Genomic DNA, 10,834 nt, shown 5'->3' with positions numbered 1-10,834 from the left:
AAAAATTTTTTTGAAAAAAGAAAAATTAAATGGAGTGTTGTTTGATTTAAATTTTTACAGTTGTCCTACATATATGGGATGCGAGGACATAAAAGGGGCATTAAAAGAGTAAAATTATTCACCAGCCCTGTTCTAGAATGGAGGAATACAATGATAAACAGGACTGACCAGGACCTGTCCTCAGAGTTTAGTCTAATAGTGGACAGTGAGAGGGAATTTGGTTGCAGATTTGACCAAAATTAGGATAAATTAAAAGGAATACATGGGCCCGAGGTACTGGAAATCCAAGGCACAGATCTTCCACCACCTCCCTGTCGTGCTTCCCTCCCAGGTCCCTGTGATGGCCAGAGAGTTGCAGGCAGTTCTTGTTTTCAGTCTCCAAGTTCAAGAACAGACTTGAAGAAAGAACTCAGAAAATGCCCTTGACTTTGATTGGATCAGACGCCCATCTCAGGACCGGTCAATGTGTGCAGAGGAATCCGCTGTTCTGACCGGCCAGGCCCGGGGTGTCGGCCACACCGGAGGCAAGGACTTGGAGCAAAGCCCGGGCAGGATGCTCAGAGGACCACTGAGGCTCCGCTAAATAGGTGACTGCTTGTTAGTGGCAGCGACAACAGAGGTCCTTTACTGAGGTTAGTCAATGGTCACAGATGGAGCACCAACCATAATGTCCATTATTTAGTTAGGAAAGCGAAGTCCAGAGCACATATTGACAGTCGACTGGTCTGAGAAGCTTCCCTAGGAAAAGCGACCTTTCAGTCCAAAGGGTTAGAGGAAGCCAGGCAGGTGAAGGTGGAGGAGTGGGGAGGAGAGGAGCTCCCCAGATTCTCAGAACTGAGTGGCGGAGACCTAGGTGGGAAGACTTCGGTGCCTTCTGTCGATTGAACGTCCCCTTTCATTGAGCTGTGACTCAGATGCAGCACGGAGCCTAGATTCTAAGTTAAAGTGCCGTGAACTTTTACGTATGCACACATCCCTGAATCATCTGCCACCCGGACTAAGATCTAAAAGCCTTGCAGAAGCCCACAAGGTCCCTGCAGACCCCTGACACCCAACTGCCGCCGGCTGCACAATGTGGGCTGTGTTCAGACTCTGTCCCTCGTCTGGTTTGTTCGCTTCCACCGGCTTCACTGAGGTTTACCTCACATCACAAAATGCACCCATTTGAACTCGGTTTAATGTGTCTTAGCAAAGCCACACGTGTGGAGCCGCAATTCCAATCCAGATCTAAACACTTGCTTCGCAAGTTTCCTTGGGCTCCAAGAAGTTCTCTTCAATTTCCCGCTCTGCTTTCTGACCCAGAAGCGTTCTTACTGTTGTCCGTTGAAGTTTTTTGTACAGGGCGTGTTGTTCACTGGTAGGGCGTGTACTTAGTATGCACCCCCAACCCCACCAAAAAAATCATTACCAAGTGTGTTTCTTTTTTTGGTTTGGTACCTGGGATTGAACCCAGGGGCACTTAACCACTGAGCCACATCCCCAGCCCTTTTTTTGCATTTTATTTAGAGTCTCGCTAAGTTGCTTAGGGCGTCGGTGAGTTGCTGAGGCTGGCTTTGAACTCTCCATCCTCCTGCCTCAGCCTCCCGAGCAGCTGGGATTACAGGCAATGTGTGCTTCTTCATAGCTGGCTAATTTCTCACAGCCATTTGCTGATTTCCTGTTTTGGAAGATTTAGAGTAAGCTGCTGGTGAACGTTTTCTGGTTCCTGTGGATCTGAGCCTTGGAGTGAGATCGCTGGGTCGCAGGGGAAGCGCATGGTCAGTCTTGGTAGATGCTGCCTATCTCCCGAAGTGGCTCTGCCAGCTGCACCCCGTCTGCCTGGCAGGAGGCCTCCGGCTTGGCGAGTCTGGAAACTGGAAAAGGCTCTCGTGGTTGAAATGTGGACAGCCAGAGATGATGAGGCTGAAGAGGAAGCAAAGGCTAGGTCCGTCCCCAGCCCCAATCCCCAAAGAGCAACAGAAACTGTGGGAAGGATCTGCCAGAAACCAACGTGGCCGAAACTGCATTTTAGAAAGGAGCGTGTCTGCGGGATAGTCACCGTCGTGGCCAGCGGTGGCCTGCAGACTCCTCCTTTCTATCTACTTCCAGGCAGGAGGCTGGGCAGAGGAGGACCTAACAGTTTCCCTCCTTTCCATACAGTTGAAAGAAACAAGAATTAAGTGTCCTTTTGCATGGTAACATTGTTTAAAATATCCCAAACCAAGAAACAGCTTGAACGTCTATGGAGGGAGCAGTGGGTGGGTACGTTATAGTAAGTCCATAGAATAGAAAACTGTCAATCACTGAAAAGAATGAGAGAGAAAAGAATGAGGCAGGTATTGGCTTACTGACTATTTTTCCCCTCCCTTTCTTTCTTAAGAAGGAGGTAGGCTTGTATACACGGAGCTGGAAAAATGATTACAGGGTGTATTAAGTGAAAAAGCAAATTGCATACTAGTGTGCGTGTTAAGTTCCCATCTTTAAAATAAACATATGTTAGCCAGGCACGATGGTGCAAGCCTGTAGTCCGAGCAGCTCAGGGAACTGAGGCAGGAGGATTGCAAGTTCAAGGCCAGTCTCAGCAACTTAGCAAGTCCCTGTCTCAAAATAAGTAAATAAATAAATTAATAATAATAATAATAATAATAATAATAATAACAGCTGGGGATGCAGCTTGATGGTAGACTGCCCCTGGGTTCGGTCCCCAGTAGTGAATACAATGAAATGAAATGAAAAAATGTCACACACACACACACATGCACACACCTATAATGATAAATATGAATATTCTCAGGAAAAGTCAGGTGCGGTGGCACATGCCTGTCATCACAGTGACTTAGGAGGCTGAGGCAGGAGGATGGAGAGTTCAAAGCCAGCCTCAGCAATGCTGAGGCGCTAAGCAACTCAGTGAGACCCTGTCTCTAAATAAAATCCAAAACAGGGCTGGGCGTGTAGTTCAGTGGTTGAGTGTCCCTGAGTTCAATCCCTGGTACTCCCCCGTGAAAAAACACAATATTCTCAGGAAAAAAAACAAGCGGAGCGTGGACCACACTGTCCACAGTGTTACCTGGAGTGGGCAGGAGGTGGGACAGGAGATGGGAGGGTTTCTCCTCAAGGAACGTGCTCTGAAATGGATGGACGGTGGGAAGGCAGCCCACTGCGTTCACTCCCCAGGCCCAGGCCCAGGCCTGGAATGACCAGCATTGGCACAGCTCACTCTGTTCCCAGGGTTCCAAAGCCCTGCCCACTGCCACGGTCCCCGCAGCCCCCCGCAGGGACGGAAGGCTGCAGCAGCCTCAGCAGCCAGGACTAGAGAGGGCCCACTTGCAAACAGGGAGGCCGGTGCCCCACGGAAGGACGATGCCTCAGCTCCCCTCGCACCCGCCCCCCGCCCTCCAGCACCTCCCTCCTCACTGAGGACCTGTTTTGAAATTCCCTGGTTTCACGAAGCCACCACAAGCAATCCCACAAGACGGTGCGACCAGCAGGGGGTTGTGAGAAGCCCAGTGCCCCTGAACCGGGTCCTACTCTCTACCTCGCTTCCCTTCTGTCACCCTGGCTTCCCTGGCAACACCTTTGCCTCTGCTGCTGGTTTGTCCTTTCCTCTTTTTTTTTTTTCAAATTTCTTTCTTTCTTTCTTTCTTTTTTTTTTTTTGGTATGTGTGTGTGTGTGTGTGTGTGTGTGTGGTGTGTGCTGGGATTGAACCAGGGGTGCTTAACCACTGAGCCACATCCCCAGCCCTTTACTTTATTTATTTTATTTATTTATTTATTTTTGTGGTGCTGGGGATGGAACCCAGGGCCTTGTGCATGTGAGGCAAGCACCCTACCAACTGAGCTATATTCCCAGCCCACATTTTTTATTTTGAGTCAGGGTCTCACTAAGTTGCTGAGGCTGGCTTTGAACCCGCCGTCTTCCTGCCTCAGCCTCTGGAGCTGCTGGGATGACAGGCATGTGCCTCAGCACCTGCCTTTAAATATTTCTCTTTAAACATTTTCCTTGGTTAAGAGCTGCCCAGCCATTCAACTGAATGAGACTCTGGAAGCAGAGCAAGGGAACTAGGGGTGTGCAGGCCCCCTCTGCTGCCGGGAGAAAGGGGCCACAGCTGAGGGCCGGCACTGCACAGGTCAAACCCTGTTGCTGCCCAGTACCGTGGTGCACAGCCTCAATAGGAGGACTGCAAGCTGGAGACCAGCCTTTGAGTGGACTCGATCTCAAAATAAAAACTAGAAGGGGCTAGAGAGGCAGCTCAGGGTACCTACCGCCTCCCTGGGTTCAATCCCTATAACCCCACCCCCAAAAAATGCTATTATGAGGTGCGGTCATCTCGTCTCCCAGGTGGACTTTTGGGAGTCCGATCACATCTCTGATGTGATATCCTCGGGAGGTGGAGGGTGTGACAACCAAGCAGAAGTCAGAGCAGGTGACCAGGAGTCGTGAGTGACATTCCTTCCACTTAACGACGCAGTGACGATGCCAACATCACCCTGGCACCCCACCATGTCGAGGAGCAGGAGATGGAGGAGAAGAGGCAAATCCAGAGCGGTCACCGGGGAGGTGCCGAGGGGGCGCGGGGAGGTGCCGAGGGCGCGCGGCGTGCGAGCCGAGGCTGTTGCACATTCTCAGCCCCCGGGATGGATCCTGGGCCGGGCGAGTGCCGCAGGGTGGGACGTGGTGATGGCTGGGACTCCTGGAAGCGCTCGGGTGCTCTCGGCGGAGCCCTGGGCAAGCACACAGCCAGCTGGCCCGTGCCCCCGTTTCCTTTCCAGCCCGGTGCGGTTTCTCAGGCCCCTGTGGTCTGATTTTCCAGGAAGCAGCGACTTCTCCTTCCCCGGAATCACTGCTTCTCTCTGCCACGTGCCCAGCCCAAGTGGCTCACAGATCTATTCGTCACCCGGCTGCAGCTCTTCCTCCTACCTTAACCCTAGGGAGCCTCTCCCAACACTCCCCAAAGCGCATTCTTCCTTTCACCAAGTCTATTCTGGCTGGTGGCACCAAATCTCTCTTACCCGTGACCCAAGCAAGGTCTGTACTAGGCGCACCCCTCCTTCTAGGCCACAGTCTGCTTTTTCCCCTTTGGTCCCGGGGATTGAACCCAGGGCTTTGGGCATGTGAGTCTGAGTTGCCCAGGCTGGCCTCAAACCTGCAATCCTCCTTCTTCAGCCTCCTTTGTTGCTGGGGTTAGAGACGCGTGCCACCACGCCCAGTAAGCACATAGTCTTTATTTAAAAGACCAAACAACAAAAAAGAAAGCTTTTTTAATTATGAAAATTGTCAAATATTACCAGAGGAGGGAGGAGAGCATATTGAGCCGCCAGGCCCCACCTCCGGTCACCAACTTCCGAATAGTAACAAAATGCCCATCCTTAGTTCTCCCATGATCCAACCACCCATCTTCCCAGTGCACTAAGGTAAAGCAAAGCTCAGACGGTCTATAATTTTTTCATAAATATTTCAGCAAGCCCTTAGTCTCTAAGTAGCGTGATGGGCTGACAGATCTGAGTCATGAGAATGTTCTAGGCCAGACTCTCAGGGAAATGACTAAACAGACTCCATTTTGCTCTGAGACTCCACGTTATGTAGGAAATAAGCTTCTCCCATGGGAACACCCTGCCTCTGTGCCCATCCTCAGTTACTTGGTGTGACATGTTTAATAATATACAATGGCAACTCCTGTATAGTACAGAATTGCTCTCTTTTGATCCTATTGCTCCTAAACAGTGTACCATGTGAACAGGGATTGTGTGGATGTTAGTGACCATTCTTTAGTTTGTACCTAAGTAAGGGTCATTTTGACCCACTTCCCCCTCTGCTGATGATCTCATGATGTTAATGTGTAATTTTGAATCATAGCAACAGACACTTATGATTGATGTGATTTTTGGTATAAGAACCCCTACAACCCTGTGGTCAGGGCTGTTCTCCCAATAGCCATTTTTTGGGGCGTTGTGTGAGACAGTCAGTGGCCAGCTTAATAAAGACTCTCAAATTTGGACTTCTCAGTGGTGACCGGTCTGTTTTAAGTTGCACCCCATAACAGTAGTTGTCCTGTGATATTTAGAGGGGGCTGGAGTTCCGCGTGCAGAAAGCATGAGGAGAGCCCTGCAGGCGACTGACTCAGATCCCCAGTTCTGGCCGGAACTTGTGTGCCTTCCTCAACACAGCACGTGTTGCCAGGGCCCAGCTCCGGCATCTGAACGCCCTCCCCGTGTGGGTGGCCCACCACTGTCTTGGTAACCGGATCTTCTGTTCCTCCTACGGATGCTGAGAAAGTTAAATCTGCCGTAAGCATGCTGCACCTGGGACCTGACTCTGGGATCGCCGCATCTCGGTGGTGGCTGGTGCTTAGTGGGGAAATAGCGCAAAGCACTTTACATATTTTAACTCACCCAATCCTGCAAAAATCCTGGGGAGAGGTACTGACTGAAACAAATTGAAACACAGAGAGAGTGACTGACTTGCCTGAGGCCACACAGCATCCCTACTACATTAAGTATGTGCTTGGCCCCACGGGGAGTTTCCGATTCTCTCTTCCATGTCTTTGCTCTCCGTCCCCTGCCTGCCTGCCTGCTCTCCCACATCTCCCCGGCCTCATACCTGCATCCGTGGCCTCTCTCCTTCTTTCTGTACTTTCAGGCCTCCCGACTATAGGAAGCCACCCCTGACCGTGCCACACGGGTTGCCACACGGGTTGGTGTAAGTCTGGACGTGGTATCGGCATGTGTAGTCGGTCATCGTTTCTGGGGTTTTTTGGTTTGGTTTGGTTTGGTACTGGGTATTGAACTCGGGGCATTTAGCCACTGAGCCACCTCCCCAGCCTCTTTTGTATTTTTTTATTTAGAGACAGAGTCTCACTGATTGCTTAGTGCCTTGCTAAGTTGCTGAGGCTGGCTTTGAACTCTCGATCCTCCTGCCCCAGTCTCCCGAGCTGCTGGGATTACAGGCATAGCCAGGGCTCCTGGCTGGTCATTGTTTTTTTTTTGTTGTTTTGTTTTTTTGCGGTGCTGGGGATTGAACCCAGTGCTTTGTGCATGTGACAGCAAGCACTCTACCAACTGAGCTACGTCCCCAGCCCGGTTATTGTTTTTGTATCACTTTGTATTCTAGAGAGAGTCAAACACGGTTTTTGTCTGGCAATGATTTACATTCCTTGTATATCACCCCATATCCTCCTGTGATATTTACTTTTCTAAGCAGCTGTATGGTTTACCTTAAAAGAATTTAAAAGATGGCCTGGCACTTCTCTCTCTCTCTCTCTCTTTCTCTTTTTAAATTTTTTCTTTCTTTCTTTTTGGTACTGGAGATTGAACCCAGGGGTGCGTAATCACTGAGCCACATCTCCAGGCCTGCTTATTTTTTTTTTTTTAATTTTGATACAGGATCTTGCTAAGTTGCTGAGGCTGGCCTCCAAATTTGTGATCCTCCTGCCTTGGCCTCCAGAGTTGCTGGGATTACAGGCCTAAACATATTAAAAACACTGTTCATCAAAGAGGTGATCTTCAATCTCTTAAGTAGTAGCTTCATAGAGAAGGGCAAGGTGGCACACGCCCGTAATCCCAGCAACTCTGGACACTGAGGTTGAGGCAGAGGATTGAGCATTCACAATCAGCCTGGGCAACTCAGTGAGACTCCCCTTCTCAAAAAAGAAAGAAGTGGCACCTTCGGGTTGGTCGCCCTACCTGGGTTCCGAGTCTCCTATTATGTACATAACACACAAATTCAGGCTGGCTCACTTCTTCACTTGATTAAATTTGCTTTTTTAAATGCTAGGCAAATAAAAAAGCACAGAGCGACGACACTTCCACAGTCCCAGGGACGGTCACAGTCGGGAGGACAGGCAACCAGAAGACATGGAGACGTGGGCGGGTTTGTGCATCACTGGTGGGTGGAGAAGGCACAGACCCTTTGGAAAAGCGTCTGGCGGGTCCCCAAGAGGTGAAGCAGAGAATTCCCGTGTGACCAGAGACTCGGTCCTGGGTCCAGTGTCTCCTTCTTAGAGGAATAAAAATGCACACTCACACAAATGCTGTGGACACACAAATGTCCATTGCTCGTAAGAGCCAGAGAGTGGAGATGAGGGAGGCCCACCCACCGACGGTGCAGAACCAGAATGTGTGGAGTCGCGAGGCGCGTCCTCCAGCCAGGGAGAGGAACTCAGCACGGATCCACGCTGCTCATCCACGGGGCGGGCTTTGGAGACCTCCTGCTCAGCACAAGCAGCCACACGAGGCAAGACACCGCAAGACCACGTGTCACGGGTCGCCGTTGCAGGAAGTGTTCAGAAGAGCAGTTCCACGGGGAGGGAAAGCAGATGCGGGTTGCCGGAGGCCGCGAGCAGGAATGGAGAGCTGGGACTACGATGACCTCCAGGTCTTCTTCTGGAAGCGGGTAATGGAAATCAGAAACCAGGCAGAGACATCGCCGTGCAGCCTGGGAAAACGCGAGACACCCGCGAGGCGCACGTGATAGAAGGGAGGCTCGGATCACTTTTGATTTGCCTCTGAATGAGAAAACATAACACGAATCCCCCCTCCACAAGAAGGGGAAAAAGAAATGGTAGGACACAAGACCACCAAATAAAGTCAATTAAAATCCAATTGATGCCTGATGTGGTGGCTCACGCCTGTAATCCCAGGGACTTCGGAGGCTGAGGCAGGAGGATGGCAAATTCCAGGCTAGCCAGCCTCAGCAACTTAGTGAGGCTCTATCTCAAAATTTTAAAAAATTAAAAAAAAAAAATGGCTGGGGATGTAACTCAGTGATAGAGAGACGCTGAGTTCAATGTCCAGTAACAGAAAGAGACAGAGAGAGAGAAGGAGAGAGGGATGCTAAGGAGAGAGACTAATTCTAATATGTAGATATTTGGATTTTTTTTTCCCCTGGGAATTGAACTCAGAGGTGCTCTACCACTGAGCTCACCCCCAGCCCTCTTTTTATTTATTTATTTTTTTTATTTTGAAACAGAGTCTCACTAAGTTGCTGAAGGCCTTGCTAAATTGCTGAGGCTGGCCTTGAACTTGCAATCCTCCTGCCTCAGCCTCCTGAGTCGCTGGGATTACAGTGTGCGCCACTGTGCCTGGCTATCTGGATCTTGAATTAGCTTTATTTTGTAAAACAGGGTTCTGGGATGTATCTCAGTGGCAGAGTGTGCACTCAGTATGCAAGAGGTCCTGGGGTGGATTCCCAGCACCGATAAGTAAATAATCAAATTGAGTAGATGATTGCCACTTGAAGGCACCAGATATTGACTAGGAAGAAACTACTGCTGATTTTTCAAATGCAATGGTGGTATTGTGCTCAATGTGTTTTAGATATACATATGAAAATGTCCATAGATGGAAAGATACTGTGTCAGGAATTCTTGCAAGAGGCCACCTGCTCCACCTGTTTCTGTGATATGCTAATTTCTTCCCCCTTTTATTGGAGTCTGGTTCTCCCTGCATGTGCCTGGTTGGCTTTGACCTCCTGGGCTCTCACAATCCTCTTGCCTCAGCCTCTCCACAGCTGGGACCACAGGTACCTGCACGAGTCATTTCTTGGCTCTCTTCCCCTCTCTCCGTTCTCCCTGGCTGTTTCTGAAACTAGCGCAGCTTGGCGTTTGCTGCGTACTGTGCGTTGCCCTGGAGAGCAGCAGTCCCGCCTCCCGGCCCTCACCACCTCTCAGACTTGGCACACTAGCTGGCATATATGAGAGCTAAATATTAATTCAATTAATGATGTCAGTGTGGGTCTTATCACATCTACTTGTTTTTTTCCTTTTCCATACTGAGACCTGAATTCAAGTTTTCGTGCATCCAGCTCGATCCTCGGCCCTTTTTAAATTTTTTAAGTTTGAAACAGGGTCTTGCTAAGTTGCCAGCCTGGCCTGGAACTTGCGGTTCCCCCTGCCTCAGCCTCCTGAGTGGCTGGGATTACAGCTGTGTGCCACCACGCTTAGCTCACATCTGTGTCTTCAGTTCCCAGCTACGTGTCTACATTTACATCTACGTCCAGGGAAATCCTCCAGAATGTTTTCTTTTCTTTTTTCAGTACCAGGGATTGAACCCAGGGGCATGTAACCACTGAGCCACATCCTCAGCCCTTTTTACATTTTTAAAAATTAAAAAAAATTTTTTTTTTCTAGTTGTAGATGGACACTCTACCTTTATTTGTTTATTTTTATGTGGTACTGAGGATGGAGTCCAGTGCCTCAACACATGCTAGGCAAGTGCTCTACCACTGAGCTACAGCTCCTGCCCTTTGAAATTTTTTTTTTTTTTTTTTTTTTTTTTTTTGAGATAGGGTCTCACCAAGTTGCTTAGAGCCTCACTCAGTTGCCGAGGCGGGTTTTGAACTTGTGATCCTCCTGCCTCAGCCTCCCCAGCTGCTGGTGTGCACCCCCACACCAGGCAACTCCTCCGGATTTCAAGAATAATAATATCAAAATTTCATAGCACTTTGTAGGGCTGGCACATGTTGATTTATTTAACAATAGCAACTGCCCTCTTAACTAGGTACTATTATCATCCCACCGTCCAGGAGGAAGAGGTGAGGGGCTGAGGTCACAAGACCTGCCCCAGGTCCCACACCTGGTGGGGGGGTGTGAATGCGGAGCGGGCGCTGGCTCTGGAGCTCACCCGCTGGGCTCAAGGCTGCTGCCAGCTCTTGACCACTCTGTAGGTGCCCAGGTCACCACCTGGGGGCACCTCCCGCCTCCCCTTCTTAAAGTAGTTCCTTTCCTGCGCCCATCCCGAGGGACAGGCTGCAGGCTGGCACAGCGGCCCCTGAAGGCTTGTCCCCCGTCCCAGCCGACTCTCAGTGATCTTTGCTGCCTGAGGCAAAGCTGCCCCAACCGGGGTGCTCGCCACTGATTCC

Source organism: Sciurus carolinensis, chromosome 8 (genome assembly GCF_902686445.1).
Source record: "Sciurus carolinensis chromosome 8, mSciCar1.2, whole genome shotgun sequence".
Classification (NCBI taxonomy): Eukaryota; Metazoa; Chordata; class Mammalia; order Rodentia; family Sciuridae; genus Sciurus; species Sciurus carolinensis.
The sequence above is the reverse complement of the archived record's forward strand: the minus strand, read 5'-3'. Positions refer to the sequence as shown.